This window comes from Buteo buteo, chromosome 13 (assembly GCF_964188355.1).
Source record: "Buteo buteo chromosome 13, bButBut1.hap1.1, whole genome shotgun sequence".
Lineage (NCBI taxonomy): Eukaryota > Metazoa > Chordata > Aves > Accipitriformes > Accipitridae > Buteo > Buteo buteo.
Window position 1 is genome coordinate 38297018 of NC_134183.1, and position 23209 is coordinate 38320226.

Sequence of the window (23209 nt, forward strand, 5' to 3'; positions counted from 1 at the left end):
TAGTGGGAGAGACCTGAGGGGCGGGGCGATCGGCGGGGCGGGGCGATCGGCGGGACGGGGCGGGGCGATCGGCGGGGTGAGGCGGGGCGATCGGCGGGGCGGGGCGATCGGCGGGGCGGGGCGGGGCGGGGCGCGCGCCTGCCTGCCTGCCTGCCTGCCTGCCCCCTCCCCTCCCCTCCCCTCCCTTCCCGGCGGCGGCGGGTGCGCGCGGGAGAGGTGCGCGCGCGCGCGCGGGCGGGCGGGCAGTCGGGCAGCGCCCGGGCGGCGGCGGCGGCGGCGGGAGCGCGAGCGCCCGTTCCTCCCCCGGCCCCCCCTTCCCCTTTCCCTCCCTCCCCCCCCTCCCCGCCGCCTGTCCTCCCGACCGCCCCTCAGCAGCGCCTGGCGGGAGCCCCCCCCACCCCCTCAGCGGCGGCGGCGGGCGAGGGATGCGCCGCGCCCCGACAGCCAGGTGAGCGGCGGCGGGGCAGCGGGGCGGGGGCCTCCGGGTGTGTGTGTGAGGGATTTGAGTGTGCGTGTGAGGGATTTGTGTGTGAGGGGTGTGCGTGTGAGGGATTTGTGTGTGTGAGGGATGGGGGTGTGTGTGAGGGGAGGGCGGCGGGCGCGGTACCGGCGCTGGGGGCCGGGGGTCACCGCGTCCCGCTTCAGCGTGAGGCGGGGGAAAGCCCCGCTGGCGCGGCGGAGCAACGATCGCACTCTCGCTCGCCCGCCCGGTGCCGCCGCGGAGCCTTTGTTCGGTGGAGGAGGGCGAGTCCCGTACCCCCCGCCGCCCCCCCCCACGCCCCGCCGTCTCGCAACCGGTTAAGATGGCTGGGCCCACGCCAGCTTCGCCCCCACGCGTGACCGGGCCCCCGGGGGAAACGGTGGGCGCAAGGTGCGGGACGGCTCCTCGGCAGCCGGGTCCTGTTCGCAGTCGTCGTCGTCGTCGTCCCCCCCCCTCCCATGGGCTTCCCCACGCGTGGGAACGCGAAGGGTGGCAACGGTGCTGCTGTTTTTTAATCCCCCGGTGCCAATACGCTGCCGTTTACACCCATCCTAGGGTGGGTTGGACACGCAAGACGTGAAAAAACCAGCCGTGGGGGTGGGTGGGGGGGGAAGTTTTTATCTCCCTTCGTGTTTCCAGTGCCACCAGTGGGTCCGTGGGCTGGTGGCATCCCCACAACAACCCTCCCACCCCGAGTGGGGAGACAGCCCCAACGCTGGGCATTGCGACGGGACCAGGGACCGGGTCGCGGTCGGCACCGTCGTCGTCTTTGGCAAAGGAGCAGCCCGTTACGCCGCTACACGAGAGCCGCGTTAACGATTCCCACCCTGCCTCAGCGAGATATTTCTGGTTTTTAACGCGGTGTTTGACTCCACAGCGGCTCGCTCCCTGGCACACTGGACCTTTATGGGAGCACTGCTCCTCCAAAGGTTAAAATAGTCGATATTTCTTTCTGGAATTTTCCTAAATGTAGCTGAAACGGCCTTTGCTTTATATTCCTCCCCCCCCCCCCCCCCAAAAAAAAAAGTCATCCGACGTGACTCGCGGTAGGACCTGCCATAACTTCAGAGCCAGCCGTTTTGCCGCCTCTCTGCTTATAGATTGGCTTCCTCCTCCTCCATTTACGTTTTCATATCCTGAAATCAAGCTGAGATTAATAAAGTCGGGAGCGTGAGCTCAGCAGAAATCATGGCTTTCACATCCTTCGCTGCAGCGCGCGTTACCCTGCCCATCGGAATATAAAAAAATAATCACGTAGCGGCAAAGGAAGGAGGAGAGCGCTGCTACAGGGAGAAAAAACAGTGTGGCGTTTTGCTAAATCAATAACAAAGCGCTTTAATAAATTGCTTCGTAAATAGATTATTAGTTGGAGAAATGGGTTTCTGGACAGCTTGAGTGTTTTCCCGACTCTTTTCCCAGGGGAGTACTAGGAAATGACAGGGGACCATCGTCTTCTCGTCTCTCCTGATGAGATGTGCATGGACGCGGTGGTGATGGGCTGTGAATGCTTAAGCACGACCTTACCGAGCTGAGCTTAACCGCAGGTGCCCGCAAACTCTGAGGTCGGAGAGGCTGCGTTATCACTGAAGAGCATCTTCCCTTCAGCCCATCGTCCTGGAGTCACACGATAATCATGATTTCCCCTATGTCTTTGAGTAAACTCATCCATTTCAGTGACTTTTCTTATTTTTTTAAAATGTTTTTTAATTAGATTAAGAGGATTTTCTTTGCATTTTTCCCTTGTGAAGGCTCTCTCAGCCTTTGCTCTCACTCCTTGCCATGATTTTTCATCCCCAAGACCGTTTTGGAAGCTGTCGGTCCGGCTGCTGACAGCAGGGAAGGTAATTCAGCAGCCCTGCGCACAACTAATAAGCTTTTGTTTCCTGGGCTACCAATGATGATGCAACTTTATATATATTTATTTATTTATTGCAATCAATATATAAATCAGGATGGCTTTAAAGATGTTTCATCTTTATTGAAAGGCCTATGGTCCATCAGTGGCGACTCTGAAAAATCTGAAAAAAGCTTTATTTGAATTCCCCGATTCACTTTATTTTTTATAAAAGTATTAAAATGCAGGCTCAGTTTTGCAGAACATGCCTCAGAGTTTTTTCTTTTGTGCATCTGCAGCTCCAGTTACCATTTATAAAGTTCATGGTTTTACCTTTTTTTTTTTTTTGGGGTGGGGAAGCTGCATTTCCAGATTTAAAGGTATCAAATGGCTGATGTGGCATCTGCTGTTGCAGTATCTTTCACAAACACCGGCACTTACATATGCCATCTAAAACTCAGACTAGCAAACTTCTGGGATCCTTTGCTAGGAAAGTCTAACCATCTAAATGTTTTATGCCTAAATTATTTTTATCTAGGATGTTCATGGTGATTTTAGTGAGTGTTCATCACATTTGCAAGAAAACCTCTGAGAATGTGAAGCATGCGAGGTCAGGCGCTCGGGAAATGTGAAACCTGAGGTTACCTGCACAGCCTTAATTTAGCTCGTTTTGAGGTAGGGTTGTACTAGAAATCCTAATCACCCATGTACGCCGCTTGATTTCTGGAAGGACGGTATCCAGCTCCGGATGGAAGAACGGATTGCTCCTCCGCATCTCCTGCAAGTCAACAGGGGGAGTACTGGGAGCACAGGGACGGTGCTGGTCCCTCCACTGGTTTTGCAGCTTGGCACCACCGGGTAGCTGGTGAGGAAGACTCGGGCTCATCATCACACCCTTGGGACCAAGCATACCACGTAGTCCTGAAGCCTTAAATACCTCGAGTCTAGCAAAACTGTGAGGAAATGTGATCCGAGAGTTTCTAAGGCCATTTGGGGTGGTTGTTTTTGGTGGGCATAGTGTGGGCATTTTCTGCCAAATTCTAGTTCTCGCTCCAAACCGTGCAGCTTTTGAATGTAATTCCTTTAAAAATACATTTATTAGGAAGAAAACAAGGCCATTGAGCCGCTTGAAGCGTCTTAGCTGGTCAAACTTGATTTAATTTCAGAAATTCCTGTGTCCCGTTGGTTTATAAATAAATGGGATTGCGGTCCCACTTGCACGCGAAATACTCAAGAAGTATGAAGGCAGACCAAGTGCCTGAGAAGAGCTGCTCTCTGTGGGAAGGAACGTCATTGGTTTTAGACAGGTAGTTCTGCTGTCGTGTTGCCCTGAGGTTGAAGGCGCGTTCGTTATGTAGTTGATGAAGCTCCCAGCCTAGTCCGAGAGTCTGGCTCCCCAAGATGGGCTGGGTGCAGGTTTCAGCTTTAGAAGATGGGTTTTTTTTGTGTTGAGGTTAAAAAGAGCATCTTATTTTCTCAGGCTTGGCTCCTATGTGCCTACATTTGCTTAACTTCCTCTTGAGTGAATGCAATTTCTCTCTTCTCTAAAAAGTAAACATGAGCATAAATATTTAAAGGATCGCGGCTGAAGTTTGCAAATTCAAGACTTTTTCTCTAGCATTCCTTTGGACAAAAGCAGTATCATCAGAGAGTTTGGTTGTGTCTGGGTAGTTCCCTGCTCTGGGAGGAAGCTTGTTAATTGTTTGGGCTTCCTGCTGCAATAATATTATGCCGTGTTTTCAGGTTAGATGGCTGGGATTATCACAAAGCTTAGGAGTGGAGTTGTAAGGATGAAATGCTGCTGACGGGATGTCTACAGATCATTAGAATTGAGATTATTTTTATGGTCCTTTATTTTTCTTTTACACAGGCCAAATTTTTCCATAGGCTGTGGGTATGTATGTGAAGGCACAGGTGTTCAGAGTTGAGACTATGTAAACCAAAAATGTGAAACTTGTGCCAGATAATGGATAATAACAGGAAAAAAGGGAAATGGAATAGTCTTTGTTTTCTCTATGTGACTCTTTTAATATTAAATCTTGCTACCGTGTTTGGTGGATTGAACACCATGGTGTGATGTACCTCTCACTCCAGTGATTGTGTCAATGTCTTAACGTATGTATCTTGGAATTAAACATTTAAAACCAAACTCAATAGACCATATGACCTCAAAAATATCAAAATTCAGAAGGGAAGCGTATTGAGCAGTGATTTCTAGAATTGAACTCATTTTTGTATCTGTTTTTAAAATATTTTCAGGAGTTATGGCTCTGCTAGTCATCATGGTAGCTTTTTTTTTTTCTGTGGGGAGGAATCCAGTAACAGATACCTATGGAAAAGTCTTATATGTGAAGTGAGAGCTGTATGTCTTTACCACAAATGCTTTTTATTTTTAACAAAACCCCCATGATTTTAATGCTATGCAGTTGTGTATTGCTGCTTCTAGGGTTTGGTTTTTTTTTTTTTCTTTCCATTGCTTTCCTCCAATGGAGGACCGTAGGATTGCTTAGGTCAGAAGGGACCTTGGGAGGTCACTTGGTCCAAGATCCTTCTCCCAGCAGGGTTGGCTGCGAGGTCAGACTGGGTTCCTTGCGGCTTTAGATGTCTCATGTGGCTTGCAGGTTGCAAGAAGAGAAGGGAAGGGGAGCGGTTTGAGTTGCATTGGGCGGAAAGTGTCCAAGGGAAACAGGAATATATGTGATCCATGGCAGTCCTCGTTCATGGAGCACAGCCTTCCACTTGCAAGTGTGTTAAACTGCCACTTTACGCTGCATTTCCATGATTTCATTAAGGTGATCTGGTAGCAGGCTTCAGTTGAAAGCGCATCTGACCTGGCTGAAGTTAATCTTGGGAGGGGAACAGGGATGGTCCTCGCCCGGGTTGATTTACTGATAATCAGCCTGAAGGTGGCAAGTGGCTGGCTCTGCACCATTTCAGTGGAAACTCCTTGGAGGTGAAATGGTCATGCGCTGTTTTTCTAAGTGAAATGAAATAAATAAATAAATACCTGTTGATTTAAGGATTCTCATTAGTCCCCTGATTCCTTTCTGCCATTGTAATCTTGCATTGTGGTTTCTCTTTAGGCATGGATAGGCATCCCTTTGGAGGGGGATGAGGCACCTCTTTCTTGCGTAGAGTTCTCCTACGCCTTTGGCTGTTCACACTGTGCCCGAGGTGTGATGTTTCATTTCTGTGAAACAAAGCCATGGGTCACTGTTTTGGGCTCTGCTGGTGTTTCTTGTCAGCCCTTTTTAGGGCTTTGCTAAAAGCCTCATGAAGAGACGGAGCTAGGTCTCCTGCCAAGCCCATCGTCTGTCAAGGGAGATGAGTCTTAAGAGTGGAAAGCCTGTGGTGTGCTGGGGGTGCTCAGGGGTAGGATGGTGGTGAGTCTGGGTCCGTTTCTCACCCCAGCTCAAGCATGTCCCTGTGTACCAACTGACCTTGATGCCCAACAGCTGGAAGGAGGGATGAAGCTTTATTTTGCTTGCCTTGAGAAATTCGTAGTCTTGGCACATGATGCTGTTGTGGAAGAGAGAAAGGATAGGAGCTATGTGAGCTGGTGAGGCAGCAAATTATCCTGCTCTTTCTCGTATGGGCAGAAATATAATATGTCCAAGTTTGGGTATAGACACTTGTGCTCTCTCTACACAAGGCACCCAGACACAAGCTGGAGTGCGCTTGGACCCTTCGAGATGCAGCTCTCCATCCTCCCCCAGGAATATTGATAGGGTCCCCTTAGTTGCATCCTCTGTCGGTGTGAGTTACGCATGTGGGGAGGCTCAGCCAGCTGCATCTCATCCAAGCTCTCGTCTTGCACAACTACTGAGTTATATTTCTTTTTTTGTAGCTACGTGCCTGACTTAAAGCAAGATGTGGGTGTAGCTCTCTGTTGGGTGCTGGTGTACATTTAAAATGTCCCTTCCAGGTCCCAGAGAAGGTTTATGAAATCCATGTTGGTGTCAAGGTCCCCTAGGAATAGCCTGGCTGTAGGTGTGGGTTGATCCCCCTCGAGGGGAGGGCTGGATCAGGCCCTTTTCAACCCTGGTATTTTCAGTGGTTCAGACTGGGTGATCAGCTTCTGTTAGAGAAACCACCTTGGTTTCCATCCTATGACTTGTGGGAGTTACTGCAAATACCTGTTAGGACCAATGGAGAGCAGAGCAGTGTGTGTCCCGCTTGGATACCGTGTGTAGTAGCAAAGGCAAAATATATTTTAAAATGCACAAATTGTAATGCATGAAATTACTGCATTTGGTGTGGAATGGGCTGCTGTTCAATACTTTTACTTTTTGATAGTTAACTATTTGTTTAGGATTTAACTGAGCATACTGGGTATGTAAATACTGATTTTTCTCCTGCTGCTACTTCAGTTATCACCTTTGTTAATGTAAAAATAGCAAAAATATGTGGGTTTCAATATAATTTTTGAGTCTTATTTGCTGATCTCTCCACCTTGAATCACTTCTGATATACCCCCAAATAACCTTGAATCATAGAGTTACTCCTCCTTTGGATGCCTGTTTAGGGTCTCTGCTTTTATTTGTTGAACACGGGTAATCTGACAGGCTCTGTGCTGTTTTTTAATCAAAATTCTTATGACTATCTTCTATTACTTGTAAAGCATGACCGTTAAGAAGGTATATGATCCTGGATATGGTATATCATGGTTGAGCATTAATGGAAGTGGAGCGTCTAATCCATATAAATGTATCTTTGAAAAACCTGATCTTTAAGACCAACCCAGACTACAAATGTTTTTGATAGACCGCCAAGAATTCTTTTATTGTATTCGGCATCTACATGGTTGGTTTTGAGGGATGAACTTAAAACAAATTAACCAAAAATATTTACTTTAGAAGACTTCCGTAAGTCTACTGTCTTTTCATACTTTACATAAATACACAGACCGAAATAAAATTCTCAAAAACATTGACATTTTTACTTTTACAGTACTTGTCTAAGAACTATTAGATTGGTTTATGCTTGTTGGGTGCATAGGACAACCTCACCCGGGAGGAATTAGTAAATGATTTAATTGTTAAGGAATGTTGTCCCATGAGGCAAAAAATAAATAAATGAATGCAGTAGATGATTAGAAACTTAGCACTTGATTGAAATAATGTCAACCAACTTTTTAAGATTTCAGAATGAGTGTTTTTTTGGAAGAGGGAGGGACGTTATGTTGGCAAATAACCCTTCTGGGGGTTTCGAGAAATATAAGTGCAGGAGAGCCGGTCCCTGCTCCTTAATTCACCAACTGCTCAGTAAATGGGGGATAATTATGTGGGTTTTGTTGCTGCTGGTGGTGGTAAGGACAGCTGAACAACTCCTTGAAGAAGGGACTTGGACAGATGTTGTTTAAAAGCAGAGCTGCTGCTGCTTCTTTTCATCAGAAATTAAAGATACAGCCCTGCAGCGGGAAGGGCTTGTTGAAGAGAGAGATGCAGTGGACAGGTGACTCAGTCTGGGTTTGGGCCACCTCATTTGCAAAGCAAGGCAAAATGTCTCGGAGAGCAACAAGGGCATGCGCTACATGTTTCATCCTTCATGGCAAGACTATCACATATATAATCTGCACAGGCAGGCGCTTGCTTTTCATGTCAGAAGAGCAGGCTCGTTCACGGTGGCCATCGCCTCAGATAATCTTATCCGGAGGCGCTTCACTGTGCCTGGGAGGTAATCGAGGAGATAGGAGGACAATGCAGAGCAGAGGTCAGTTTTGAGGTGCCTGCAGCGGATAACAAGGAATCTTAAAGAGTGTTCCTGAACTATGAACAGAATGAACTAACGAAAAGTGACTGAGGAGTCTGCAGGTATGATTTTATAAACAAAAAAAATCCTTTTTCTGCTCACTGTGTAACCTTGTTCAACTCCAGTGATTGCCAAACAGATCTTGACTTGTCAAAGCACAGGACCTGTTTCAAAGTGTAGTTGCACTTCTCCAAGTACATCTCTGATTTCACTGCAATCTGCAGTGATTTGATTAAGGAATTTATTAACATTAATAAATATTAGCAGTAATATTTCTTCTTCTAAGGCTGAAATGGTACCTCTAAGAAATAAATTGCCAAGAAAAATGACTTAGCAGCAGTTGCCCATCACTTGCCCTACCACATTTGCCACCACTCTGTGTAAAAGACATGGACTCACGTGCATCGTTTCAGGCTCAAATCCCTTTTTAATTACAGGAGGAGAGCTGCAGGCCTGCTTTCAAATGTATTGTTTCTGAGTCCAGCTGTACTATATGTTCTGTTTCCATTCCTTTTACTCCATTTATGTAATTTAAATACCACTCTAGAGCTGTTGCTCTTCATCTGCGGTGAGCAATACAATAAATATGAGGAGAAAAAAAAATGTTTAAAAAAAAAAATAAAGTACCTCCAGCAAATGGGGTAAGGATAATGAAATAGAGAAGAAAAGTGAGCACCGAAGTTCATGTCTGCGGTATTGAGAATTCATCCTCTCACGTAAAAGTCTTTGCTGGAAAGAATTAAGAACTGAAGCAAGGGATTAAAAAAAAAAACCCCTCTGCCTGAATATATTCCTGTATTTTGTTCTTGTCGAAAGAAGGTGTGAATCTCGCCCGAAGTGTTCGCTGGCTGGGTTTTTAGCAACATTAGGGTTTCCTCCTCTGGTTTACTTCACTGCGGTGCAGCTGTCCTACTTGAATGCTGCTTTCATTTTTGTTTTGTCCAGGAATATGTGAAACATGAGAAGTAAAAGCTGAATGAGAAGTTTTATGCAGTTGTTGTAGTCTAATGAATGGCCCCAGCGCGGGATCTCCAGTGCTAAATACGAACCATTTTCAATTGCATGCAAAACTCATTTAAAAACAGTCTAAAAGTAGCTCAGTGTCTGATATTCGTGCTTCAAGCTGTGTGGTGGGGAGATTGCAATCTTCTCTCTTGGGTTGCGTTTATTTTTAAACATGAAATCCTTGAGAGAATATATCTTTCAAGAAAAAAAAATAATTGAAATTAAAAGCTGCAGACAGGGACTTAAAGTGTCTTAGGTGCAGTTTTTCTGTGTTGTAAGTTATTTTTACTTAAGCATGGACTATCCTCTGTACCAAGAAAGGTTTGGTGTGGTTTGGTTTGTTTTTTGTTTTTTTTTTTTGTAGGACTGGATCAGCTTTCTTTTCTGCTGTTTAGGTTTTCCAGGAGCATTAATCTACATACTTTTCTTTCAGGTATGCTCTTCAGGGGGTGGAGGGGACAAGTATTCAAAAAACTTGAACAATTTTCCTTAGGTGAAGGATCATTACAGGTTCAGATGCTGCCATTATTAGTGAGACTCCTGCCAGCTGCAGTTTAATTTTCTAAATGTATAAATGTTGAAATTCCTGATAGTTATGGAAGTATGTGTTTTTTTGTGCTTCGGGGAGCTGTAGCTCTGAGCTGACAGGATAATATTTAGTGAACAGCTGCTGATGAATTTGAAGATGAGAACTTCAGCCTCAGCTGGTAATGCTAATTAATCATCAAAAATGCAACTGTTTTGGTTTCTAAGCTCCATGCAACAGAAAAGCTATGTGGGGTGCAAAGTAATTGTAAAGCTGCAAAGTCAAGTGTGAAAGTTGAGCAGAAAATAGTGAGTTAGGGACCTGGTGCACACCAGTATCGTGCTTTGTAGACCTTGGGGTGCTTCACCTGGTGGGCACCTTCTTCAGGAAATGGCCTCTTGAGATGGGTAGTCTTGGAACTTTAGAGGTGGGAGAAGTGAAATGGAAGGAAACAAAGCTCAAAACTAACCAAAAAAATTCCTCTGGTTTAGTTTTAGATCGTTGCATTATGCTGTAATATCATCCTTATGTGAAGACCAAGACAGAAGATGCTATGCTGGCATGGAGGACATGGGTCAGGCCAGGTTAGACCTGCAGGCTTTGAGATCACCCCATGTGTTTTTGCTGGTGTTGCTGAGTACTGCTGCTTCGTTCTGCACCTTCCAGTGCTCAGCAGCTCTGCAAATCCAGACTAAACTGGTTTTGGGGGATTTTTGGAATTGTTTTGGGTTTTTTGTTGCTGTTTTGTTTTTTGTTTGTTTTTTGTTTGTTTGTTTTGTTTTGTTTTGTTTTCTTTTTTCCTGAAGTACCTAAAAATAACCACAACTCTGGTCACCTGGTAGGAATAGTTATATGTTGCAGAGGCAAGTAAGGAAGTAAATTTTTGTTGGTGGCATTTGTTTGCTGATAAGACTATTTTTTTTAAAATACTTTTCCTTTCCTCATTCTCTACATGCCTTCTAATTTCTCAAGAAACAAGGTGTGGGTCCTTTTGGTGCCTTAGTGCAGAACTGAATTATTCTCTGTGTTTCACGTGTGTGCTGAGATACGCAGCGGTGCAAGTCCTAGGTAGGTGAATTTAGTGTGGACAGATGTGCAACTGTATATTATTTTGAAGAAAACAAGTATTTTGCTCATGTTACAAAGTATGCCCAAGGGATTAGTGTTGCAGGTGAAATTTTCATTTGAGTTAGCTGCATCATTCCCTGTAACATGCCTGAAAATGGTGAAGACACATTTGCTCTTGCTTTTTTTCTTTTTTAATTTTATTTTTGTCCTGAAGCAGTTAATGCTGCAGCATATGTTGATTTTGAGGCAAAAACAATACAAGGCAGTTGCTGTGGTCTGCAGGGTGTGGCTCAGAAAGGTCTTGTTTCTGATTCCCTTTGCTAGGCTGAGCTGGAAAGGGCTAATTATAGAGACAAACTGGGGAAGGAAGAGAACGGGGTCAATTAGAGCATCCAGCACAGTTTCCTTTAAATTAGTGGTTGGGCTGGATAGATTAAAAAAAACAAAAAACAAAACCAATGAAGAGGCATGGAGTGAGATTTCAAATGCTCTGGTGAGGAGCAAGGTCAGCAGCTACAGCAGATGTTTTGCAGTTTCAGTTTGATTTAAGTAAAGAATATGTTGAATTAGTAGTTTTATTACCAGAATTGCCAAATTGAACTGAAAAGACAGAGGATCTATTACTACTGTTTTTCCTCTTTAATATGTTTTTGAATAACAGTAGGATGTGATAGTGAATGAAGCAAAGAAATGCTTTACACCCAACCATTGACTAAAATGGGTCTTCTATGATAAAGGGATTGTGTGATAATTTGAAGTCTTTAATACTCAAGATCTTATATTTTCAGAAAAAGACTACTTTGCCCCCTGCATTTTACGTAAATGTAAAATAGATCAATTCTGAACATGTTTTGTCCCTAGTTGGAGAGCAAACTGGGGCTAAACTTCTTTTTCTTGAGGCTGTCTTATGTGTTTAAAAGTTGTGGGTTTTTTTGTTATGTTTTTTTTTATTAATGGATTTATGTATGAACTAACTCAGATTAGAGGACACAGTATTTAAAGAGGTCATGCCGAAGCAGTACAAGCTCTTGGCTCATAGCTCCGCAGGTGTGGAAAGCAATAAACCCCTATGCCAACTGGCATTCATGCAAATCAGTTAAAAAAAAAAAAAAGGCTTTTATGGTACTCTTACTAGATGATCCTTTCAGTCTCTTAACACCCCCTTGTCTCCATTTTTTTCCTTTTAGGAAAAAAAAGTTGGTTGGTAGACCCTCCCTGTTTCTGCTGTGTATTTTTGCTTCTCCTTTGCCGGACCGCCTGCCTGGCAGCATGCAATTACTGAGAATTGCTGTGCAGAAATGGAGATGGCAGAGCAGGGAGAAAAATCCCAAGTTTCGTTTGTGCTTTTCAATCCAGATTGGCAAGTTCCTTCTGCTGGTGGCATGACTCATCCCGGGCTTCCTCGCTGGAGGCCACTTCTGGCAGGGCATCAAAAGAGCAGCCCATGCTTTCAAACCGGAGCTGAACCAGGACCTTCCTTGAAGGCTGTTTTTCTGGTCCTGGGATTTCTCGTTGCACCGAAGATGGTGAGATGTGCCCGAATCTCAAGGACATTCGTGGTAAACTCAATTAATTCATCCTGAGGGTGAGAAGGGTTTCTCCTTGCTGCTTTGAGCAAGACATGTGCTTGTCCAGAGGGTCTTGCCCAGTTGTGGATGGGTTGGAAAAGGCCCTTTGAGATCAATGGTACAATCAGCAGAACAGCTTTTTCACTTTTTAGTTTCTTTTGTAGAGCTGATATGTAGGGTTTTAGTGTGTCAGTTAGGAGATTCTTAGGCTAGGAAGGGAATTTTTAGTTTTATTTTTCCTGATGGTATAGGTAGAGGTGCACTTTGCTCAGGGCTGTGATGCCAGCAGAGATTCCTGTGCTCCTCTCCTTCGTTCTCCTGGTAAAACTAACAACATAAATGCTTCTCCCTTATTTTTGCTTAAATCAAGTTAGCTTTAAACCTTTGAAAGAGTAATTTTTTTTCATAAACTTATTTATTCAGAGCAAGGAGTGTGAGCAGTTTCACCAAGAGGAGTTTAGGATGGTGCCCCCAGCAGGGAAAGACACAGCTGGACCTAGGAGAGGACATCGATCTGCAGGATATGTCACCAGTGACTTGATGCAAGAACCTCCTCGTTGTGAGCTCTACTCTTGTTTTCAGGAATTTTTTTTTTCAACTGAAATGCATTGTCAATGTTTTGTAGGTTTCTAATACTATTTTATAAATGGTTTACAGTATTATATAGTATTTTTAGGCTTATTCTACTTGTTTATTGTATTGCCTGTGTGCCCTAGTTACAACCCTGGGTCTCTTGCAGAAGTTGCAAGCATCTTCATCGTTTGAGCTGGATCCATAGGGTCAACCAAGGAGGGTGACAAAAAACTATAGGGGTCTTGGCACACCTATAGCTTTGGCTGTGGGATATTTGTTTTGTAGGTGTCGTATAGGGGAGAGAAAAGCTTGAGAGAATATGAAAAGGATGTATAAATATTTAGAGCCTGCCTCTTTCAAATGTGTGATGGGAGAGTCTTGGAAAATCATGAAAGTGGTGGGTGTTTTTTGTTTTTTTTTTTTTTTCCTTAATGGGTTGGAAATGGAGATTGGCATCCTGAGCTGGCAGAGGAGTCAACCTCTTGATAGTGATCTTAAGTTATACATGAGGAAGAGCCTTAGAGGTACAGATAAAAAATGCAAAGTTAGTTCAGTAAGGATGTATTAGGATGTAAGAGAAGAGCAACGCGGTCGCATAAAAATAATTATTTTTGCTCCAACGTCCTGGCAGGTTGGGGCAGGGTGAGATTACCTTTCCCCCGATCAGAGGGAAGCTGCTCCATCAGCTGAGAGAAGTGCCCAAGAAGGGAGTTTTACCTCCCCCCCATCTCTATTGGATTTAGCCCCCTCAATTTTTATTTAGACAGTGACATTTTAAATACCGTATCACTCTGTTTCCTCTTTTGCTGCCACATCGCATACACATTTCTTTCCTTTGTCCACTTCTTGGTTATTTCACACGTGTTAGAGTATGCAGCACAGAGCTGTTATGGTTTTCATATCACCTCCTTATTCTGCATCTCTATTGTGCAATCCCTGGAGTTTTGGAGGGCTGCTATAATACTTAAAAGTATATTTAAGCAATTTTTTCTTATGTTTTTCATCTGGTGTTGATGCATTGGTCTGTGCATTCCCTCTTCTCTTTTTGTTGCACAATGTTTTGTGAAAATTTAGGACATTTTAAAACCAAGGTTCCTACTTTTTTTTTAAAGCCATCAAAGCTTCACATTTTTATTTCAGATTGTTTCCTGCAGAGTGCCAAGTTGATTTTTCACGTGTCTCTCATCTGTCAGCACAGCTGTTGAGCAAGTGAAATTTCACTGCATTGCCAAGTTCTTTTTTGCTATTCAGTTTTTGAATTAGTCATTTAGGTAAGAGCACTTACTTGTAAGATATTGCGATTGTGAGGTGCTTGGTATATCTTACAACTAAGTTGTCTCTGTTTCCAGTTAAGATTTTAGATGGTCATCTTTAGGTAGTTACACGTGAAGACTGTACCTGAGTGTAAAGTGGCTTTCTGTAGTCAAGTGTGCTGAAGAAGGTAATTCTTTGTTAGGTCTGTGCTAATGATTTTAATAGTTGTATTTAATTTTGCATGGGTTTAGATTTCCGATCATGCTTAGTGCTGTGAACAATTTTGTTGTTTTTTTTCCTGTCCTACAGTATGCTTAGCCTAGTCAAGATGTTATACCCAGCTTGAATGTTCTCCATTTCCTATGATGCTTGGTTAACCCTCTTTTCAGGAAATTAGTGGCTTCCTGCAGACTATTTGTAGTTGGCCAAGAGAAGCGAGGTGATGTCTATGCAATGAAATATGATGAAGTGTTTGGGAAGATTAGTTTGGAGGTACCAGGGTGGGGTTTTTTTGTTTGTTTAAGGCATTGTCGAGGTGAAAACCAGCAGCAGTGGCACTTGCATTCATCTTATTTACTGGTGTTTGAAGAATATCTGATGCTATTGTCCGTTCCTTCATACGTGAAATCTAATCTCTGCTTGAATTAGCCTTTATAATAAGGGTCTTGCTTGATAAGCGAGTAGACAAATATTAGGGCCTTGCCACCAAGGGCTTTATCCTTCACAGAGATAAAGTGGTTGAGCTTGAACGTAGGTTATTTATGCACAGAAAACAGACTTATCAGCATTACTGAATTACCCCTATTGCAGAGAGCGGGCACTCCTGCCCCTGAACAAAGCTGGATTTAGGTAGATGGCTTCTTCCCTATCACAGAAAATATTTTCCCATTTTTCCATGTGGACGGCATTTCTGGTGCTGCCTACGGCGTGCATGCAGAAAATGTATAAAGAATCCGGTGTCTGTGGGCAGCTCCTGTGTCAGCCCAGGGCTTCCAGTGCTGTGGCTGAAATACGTGCAGCCAGTTCCCTCAGTGCCTACATGTCCAGTGACCTGGCGAGGAGGAGGAGGATGACGATGGGGGCCAGAAGCAGATTGTTGCCGTTGCAAATAAAACCACTTGTCTGTCCCACTCTGGAGTGGAGGCGTCCTGGAGGCCGAGCATCTTCTGCTGTGGAACGTAATGAGCAAGTTGAGCTGCACCGTCTCAAAGCTTGAGCGACATATGGTATTGGTGTTGGAAGGTGGCTGGTGTTGTGGGGCTGGTGGCTGTTACTTATTTACTTCTGTTCAGGCTTGGACAGTGTAGGCACGAGGGAAGATAAAAATCATGTTAAATGAGGTATTTCTAAAGTGTCTTATTACTTTGCAGAGTGCTGGAGGTTGTGACGTGGATCTTTTGGCTTTTTCAGGGGAAAGTGGGGAGAGAAAATTGCTTCCAGAGGTGATTCTGCAGCTGATAAGAGAAGTAGTGCTAGGGTAGAGATGGTAGGCATTATAGACAGAGGAGGTTTCTTCCTGTCCTTATGCAAAATTCTTGTCGCAGCTTTGTTTTATGGGAGAATCCTTTGCAAAATAACACCAGGACACCCGTTGGAGAGCACCCCCTTCTTAACTCTTGCAAAGCATAGCAAGCAAGCCCATGAAATGGCTGTGCTCAAGATGAATATGAAAAAACTTCGAAGTTCATCACATTGTGGGAGATCAAGTGAACCGTTCTCACTTCATCATATTTCTATATAAACTCATTAGCTAACCTTCTCTGCTTTATATTTCTCCTAATTCGTATTTTAAATTCCCTAGTGCCACCATTTGGTGGCTTTGATAGTCATCTGCTTTAATCATTCTTTGCATTGGTGTATCATGGTGCTTCGTTTTGCTCTGGTTGTGGTGCAGAGCGAAGGGACCTGCAAAACCTTGGGGAGGTAAGGGGGTACTGAAAGAGATGGGAGTGTGATGTAGCAGAGACTGTAGTTTGACAAAATCGGTAACCAGATCAGCATGTTGGAGTCAAGTTGCATGATATACAAAGCAATCATCAACTTAGGTAATTTTGGTGGAGGTAATTCAAAATTCAATTTGAACGGATCCTAAAATTATCCATATATGAATTTTGAAAGCTTCTGTGTGTCTGGGTCTTGCTTGGTTTTCCCCTCATCTGTGCTTCTGCGGATGTTTCCCAGCAGAACTCATGGGACTAAACTTCCTAACATCTTCTGGTTGGTCTTGATCTAGTAATCTTCTGCCTGTGTTGTCCACCTTAAAACTGAACTGGTGACCAGAGTTCTTAGGCACGGAGAAGACAGACAAACTGATGCATGCTTTCTTTCCTTTGGAAATTTCTCCAAATCTCTGTATTGGTTGCTTTGTAGGCCTCTCAACCTAACAGGATTTCTGGTGGTTGGTGTGATGGGCCTCCACTTGACTCATTTGGGGGGAGTCAACCCTTTTCTACCTGCCTGATCCAAAGTCAGAGTCCCACTGTGGGCATGTTCAGACAGAGTTTTGGCCAGTTGCTTGTACTGTTGGCACATGAAACGTAAAAAATACTTACCATCCCTAGAAATGTTTTCAGTTGACTAGTTGACTGGCTCCATGGTAAGCCCATCTCAGTTTTGGCTTTCCTCATTTTCAGTCACAGAGAGCAATGGCCAGATGATCCCAGGGAAGGAGCACAGTGGAAGATGTTACCTCCTGTGCAGGAACATGCTGTCCCCCTTAATTTAATTGGCTTGATTCAGTGCTTCTCATCTGCTTCAGTGAAAAACCAGCTGGTTTCCCTAGTGAAGATTGACACACTTTCACCCAAAAAACCCCAAACTTGGCAAACTAGTAAGGGTCAGCCTGAAACAAGATGTCATCCATTGCATACTTGCATGGAGGGCTGTGGCAAGGACCTGCTGGGATCCAGATTATTTATTTATAAAAACAAATTAGAATCGTGTTTTCCATGGCTGCTCGTCAAAGAAGCCTTTTTGATTTATGTTCTTGCATCTTTTGCATCTGAGATGAAAACCAGCATGGCTAAATGATGAGGTTCAGGGTGATATGAGCCAAACAGATGCACTTCAGAAAATGAAACTTCAAACTTGGATTTACTTAGCTCATTTCCTAGTGTCATTACATTATCTGGATGATGAATGCGCTTTAGTTGTGTGATCCTACACTGAATATATTTTTAAACATTTTTTTCACGCTCCCTTCTGTTGATCTCATCACATAGCCAAGTTAATAGATTTAAGGCAGTTTCATTTCCATACCATATGTTCTCTAAGGCGTTTTGGAGGGATAATTATGCTTATATATTTTACTTTACCATATGATGCCAATATGTACTCTGTTTTTCAGGTAACAGAGGTAGGCATATGTGTTCTGAGAGAAGCTCTGAGATCACTTTTGTTTTCTGAAGGTGCCATCTCCTGTTGTCTTTTTGAGGAGCCAAGAAGGATGACACCTTGGGCGTGAGGACAAGGAGATCATGCAGTCACTCTGGAAGTGCTTATTACGCTTGTTTAACCCACCAGCGCGATAGTGGGATGTTTCCTTGAAGAGCAACTCCTAACCCATTATTTCTATAACATTAATTATTGGGGAAGGTAGGAGTTCCTGCAGTAGCTGTAAGTATTGCAGTGAATTTAAAGGATTGAGGCAAAGCAGGATCTTTCCTGCCTAAATCACCATAGCTAACTGTAAATGTAAATTATAAAACTGAATGATGTACTCAGAGAAAGCTCTGTCTCTTTTGGGAAGGATATGATTTTTTTTCCTACCTAACAAATAGTGATGGGTGCCTGAAGAATAAACTCAGCTGCAGTTACAAACTGCTGCTGAGACCTCACCGATTTACCTAAATCACTGGAGCAATGTACTGAAGTTGACAAATTTAACAGCATCTGGATGGTACTAAATAAGTTGAAACTTTCCTTCTTTAAACAAATATAGTAGTTTCTTTCAAGTGGTTTGTGTTAGAGGTGAACAGGTTGTCCTTAGACTAAAGATGTGACTGAACTTTGGAGGAAAAAAATACTCAGTTGGATTATTTGGTAACTTTAGACTGGAAAATTTCCTCTTCCTTGTGCATGCTTCCCTAGGGTTAGTTTTTTTTAAAATAAAATTTCTTTTTTTTGATGATGAATGGAGCCTGATTGAATTCAAACTGGAATGCCAGTATGGTTTTTTTTATTGTTTCGCAAAGTTGGTATTTGCTCAGTTAAATTTTAACTTGACAAAGTAGTGCAGAGAGAACACTTACTTTCCCATAGCAGATTCATTTTTACTGCTTTTGTAGAAATTAATGTCCTTTAATATAAATGATGAACTTATGGTATTAGTAGAGAAGAAACCTTGAAATCTTATGAAAATACAGCTGCTAATAATTTGCATTAGAAAATTAATTGAGCAATTAAAAAGAGCTTGGTATAGAATCACTGGGAGTGACTTTGTTCTATCAAATCTATTGTTGTATTTTAGGTTATTGAAGCTGAAACCTCTACCCAGTTGATTTCAGGACTGTGGCTGGGATCTAAGTGATACAGGGATAAAGGTGATAAGGGAGACTGCCAAGGAGGGATGTGAATGAGTTAGATGATAAAATCGGGGAATCCCTTTAGTGGTAGTGGTTTGGAAGATGGACTTGCAGGAGGTACCTTCCTCATGAAAACCGGAGAGCCTGGGGTGACTTTTGATGCAGGGGGAATCCCAAAACAGCAGGTTGTGGAGTGTGAGGATGAAAAATTTGGTCTTGTGTTTCCCTCTTCATTTAAAAATAAATAAATAAATAAATAAAAATCCCCAAACCTCTGTTTCAGAGAAACATGTTTAAAAAAAGGCAACAAAAAAAGTCCTCATTCTTTTAAAAATTGTCTTTCAAACCTGATCATTCTTTAAAGGTTAGGGTTAAGGATATTTAGGTCAAATTGATGAGGAATTTCACGGCAGGCTTGATTGGAAAAGCTCAAGGAAAGTGGAGAAACCATGAGGCTCAAGTGTAAAGTCAGTGAGGACCACCAAGAATACAACTGGGTTCCCATGTGTCTGTCAGACCCCAAATACTAACAGCTTAAAAAAACATGGATGCCCTTCGGTGTCCAGGAAAATTTAGATTACTTTCTGCCTGCAGCCAAGGCATAGATAAGGATAATAATCCTAAGCTGGTTAAAATGCATTTTTCTGTAGAAAGTGACTTTGGGGCTGAGGATGGAAAGATAGGATAAGATAGGAAACAAGTTTTCTATCCTGCAAAATCAGCTAATTCTCAGGTTTCTGATCCAAATCGTGGTCTGTGATTCCTGTGCACACAATATAGGTGCACTTGGCATATTACGGACAGCATTTTATGGGGAGGACGACATGAGGACAGGACCATTATGAACAGAAAGAAGAACTTTTCCTATCATCTTATGTCTCAAAACCTCAAAACCCACAGTGTGTAAATGTCAGTGACGATAAAGAAATAGGGAGATCTATTTTGGTCCTCTCTGAACAAGGCACGTTGGTTAGCAGTAACTTGCCGTTCATCTGATCAACTAAGGTGAGTCCTAAAAACCTTTCTGTGCAAGATCAGTGTGTCTCATAATTTCATTTTTAGCGCATTTTTAATTTTTACTTAGTGTATTTTTAAATTTGCAGGAGTAACGCACCTGTACCTTCTTATGACTGTGTTTGTGCTGGCAGCTAATCTTGGGAGCTCTTAGGATATTGGACAAGCACTGTGTCTTTGTGTGCTTGATGAGAGCTGAGAGGTAGCATCTGCTGTAGGACAGACCCATTATCGCTGCAGGGCGTTGGTAGAGAGGATGGTTTCTTATATGTTATGGCCCCGGGCAGCTGCCTGTTGTGGCCAGCGCCACTGTCCTAATGTTTCTAATTCTGCCAGTGAAATGGAGTGCAAATAATTGCAAAAACCAATAGGTTAAATCTTCTGACTTTTTTTTTATTATTTTGTTTTATTGCTGGACCCCCTCTTCATCCCTCACTCCCTGTTTCATAATGACCTTGCTTTGCCTCCAGCGAGAAAATTGAACTAATTCTGTTGACTTGTCTTTTTAAATACTCGTTATTGGATTTACCCGGCCTCTTTTTCTGATGTGGAGAGTTGTGCTGGCCTTGTGCCAGCTGAATAATTTGTAGTGATCTGAAAGTGTTCGGTTCAAATGGTTTACAGTTCCCCTCGCCTAACTTCTGCTTTAAATAAAATGATTCTTGTGAAACTTCCAGGTATGTTGATTCAGTTGGGCAGATGAGCATTTTGAAGTAAATCATTGAGTATGAAAAAGATAGACAAGATGCATGCACAAGACTGAAAATATTTCAGCTGAAATATTTTCAATGTTGCTGAATATGAATAAAAAATTTAATAACTTGACCAAAGTAAATGGTGTAGCTTTTTTAGGTAGGATCTTGGAAGGTGTTTTTGTACTGAGGTCTGGTGACTTTAGGGAGAGGTTTGTGATCTTGCCTCATATTTTAAAGTGGCAAAAAGTATGGTTTCTCTTTTATGACTGATGTTTGATTCTTGTAAATCAGGCTCTAGTATCGGGGAAAATGCCATATATTTTCTAGGTGATGATGTGCTTGTGGAAAACCATCTAGATCTGGTTATCGTGGAGTGCCTGTAGTCCCCATCTCAGTTGTCCTTCATGTAAATAAAAGGTAGAAATGAAACCAGCTGTGTTATCTGAGCCTGTTCGACTACAATCAGCATTGCATTTCAGTTTCTTCAGATAACACACGGCTGACCTTGGCTGTGTCCTGTCCCCTTCCAAGGGCAGGGTTGCCAGCCTCGTGTTGTGTTTTGTCTTGAATACAGGTCCTGCTGTGTTTCTGTTCCAGGGTGCGAGGTTGGGGAGGTATGCTGGGATGGAGAGGTGCACAGTGGTCCTTGCTTCATTTTGGGTGGACTCATGGTCTTAGTGAAGCCTACTGTGTGCTTATGTTTCTCATCACTATACACTGATGTTCAGTACACCTGATAGAATATTATGAGTTGGGGCAGCATTTTGGAAACTGTCATCTGCCTGTGGAAATAATTTGTTTATAGGGGTCGGATCAAATGAAAGCTCCCCTACAGAAACAGGTCAATGTTATGAGGACTTTGCTTGCTGTAACAAGTCCTTCTCCCAGGACATTTGGAGATAGAAAAGAAGGCATAGAAATCGTTTCAAGCTTATGGAAGCGATTTGGTTGCTCTCTAATTTAAAAGTTATCATAATAATTAAAAAAAAAGCTTCAAGAAACTTAAGGGTTGTGTTTATAATAAATTCTTCACTGCAGATTTGTTAAATGCAGAATTGTCTTTTTCTGTTACTGATGGCATCTTTATACTAGCAAAGAAAGTATCTAAAGTATACTGCTAATGTTCTTTACAAAGGAGGAGGCTTAAAACCCATGTGTACTACAGTTTTTGGAGGAATGGCTGTATTTCATCTCCTGTGTCAGGTGGCACTGATGGTTTTCCGTACTGAGGTATGGGGAATGCTGTATGTTTTGTGGGGGGGAGGTGCCACTGCTTCCCCTTGAACGTGGAAAAGAAAAATTGGGAGAGACAGACTGGCATGTGGTAGAAAGTAAAAGGTGAGAGGGCCTGATGACTTTCTCTGGGAATAACCCTGTAACTGAAGCTAATAGTCCTTGAATACTTAGAAGAATCACCTTAGAAATGTTCAAACCCAATATATCCTAGGGGAGGCTTTAGATTTATAGCAGGTTTCAAAGAAAATGAATATACGAGGTGGAAGAGAGATTTTTCTCATATTGCATTTGGCACCCCCTTTCAGGATAAGCGTGATTATCCGCTGACTGCAATTAGGGCAAATGCTGTCACTGGAGCTGCTTTGTGAGCTGCCCTGCGGTAAATGCACAAACAGATGTTGAAGAAGCAGTTTTGCAGACCTGGCTTAAAAGAGCTTCTCTTTCTCCCCATGCTGTTTCTACTTGGGATGTGGAATTATCTCTGAGATGTTTAATACTTTGCTGCTGCAATCTCTGTCATCTAATTTCTTAAACCATCTGAGGATGCTTGACCTCTGTCGGTGCAGACTGCCTGAGCTGTATGCTCAAGGACTGTTTGTTTTCCATTTGTTTTAATCTTTCCTTTTTGTGGATGGACCAGGTCAGAATTTCTTTTCTGTAGTGGTGCTCTATCCTAATGAAAAATCATGCCTGCCAGTGGACTAAAGTAGGAAGCTCACCCCCCCCCTCTTATTCTGGATGAAAAAATAGTCCCTCTAAAGGCAAGGAAGGACACATGGAAGTATGAGACACTCTGACTGGAAAAGAAAAAGCAAATACATTGTGCTAGTTTGAATTGAATATGCTCAGTTTTAATTTGTGCCCACTGAAGCATTGAAATCATTCCACTGCTAGTCTTGTGAATATTTCTATTTTTACTGCTTGATCGCCAAAGAAACGAGATCTGCAACCTCCAGACAAGATGTTTTTTGTCAGAGAATATAATGAGATTCAGGCTGTTACCTCAATCAGCTTAATTCTTACCTTATTGGACTAATACAGTGACTTTAAAAAAAAAAATATTTTCCAGAATGTGCTTTTGAATTTTTTTTTTTGGTCAACAGCTACATTCCTCTGCTACCCTATTTTGTGTCTAGCTCTAGCTTGGCCGGTTAAGGTGGCAGCTGTTACCCAAGTGCAAGAATGAAATTGTGATCTGAGCTGCTATGTTGTGTTCTAGCTTTTGCCCAAAGCTGGGAAGATTCAAATGAAACACAAAGTCCATGTATGTCTTTGTTTCCTGAATGTCATCTTGATCCTTGTCTGTAGGTGCTGCTTGTCTTGCTTCATGTTGGGTGGCCGTATGGAGTTACCTGCTTGGCAGGTTTGGAAATCAGGCTGCTTTCTTCCTAATCCTTATTAGTGATGTACAATTAGCAGAAGGTGTATGAACCCTCATAAACCAGCTTTAAATAACCCAGAGGATATCAGAGGCGCCCTAAAATACATGTTTATTACGGCAGTGTGCTGTGTCACAGCATCTGCTGTAGGTCCTTGAGCATTTACTGTTTGTCTCATTTTAAAAAGGTCAATTATGGTATCCCTAATCAATGCATCGTTTCCCTGGTACCGGTCACTGAACATTGCTGAATTTCTGCAGACTTCAGTCAGCACATTGGCTTCATCAAGAAAAGCAATAACT

The 23209-nt window shown here is 43.0% G+C and overlaps 1 protein-coding gene across 2 annotated transcripts in view; it reads left to right on the top strand.

Annotated features, from left to right (window-relative positions):
• The first annotated feature begins 262 nt into the window (after nucleotides 1–262).
• Nucleotides 263–23209, top strand: part of MYO9A (myosin IXA) — a 191141-nt gene continuing 168194 nt past the window's right edge. For both annotated transcript variants that reach the window (XM_075045734.1, XM_075045735.1), the window contains exon 1: nucleotides 263–448. The gene's annotated coding sequence lies outside the window, so the exon portion shown is untranslated. The remainder of the gene's footprint in view (nucleotides 449–23209) is intronic.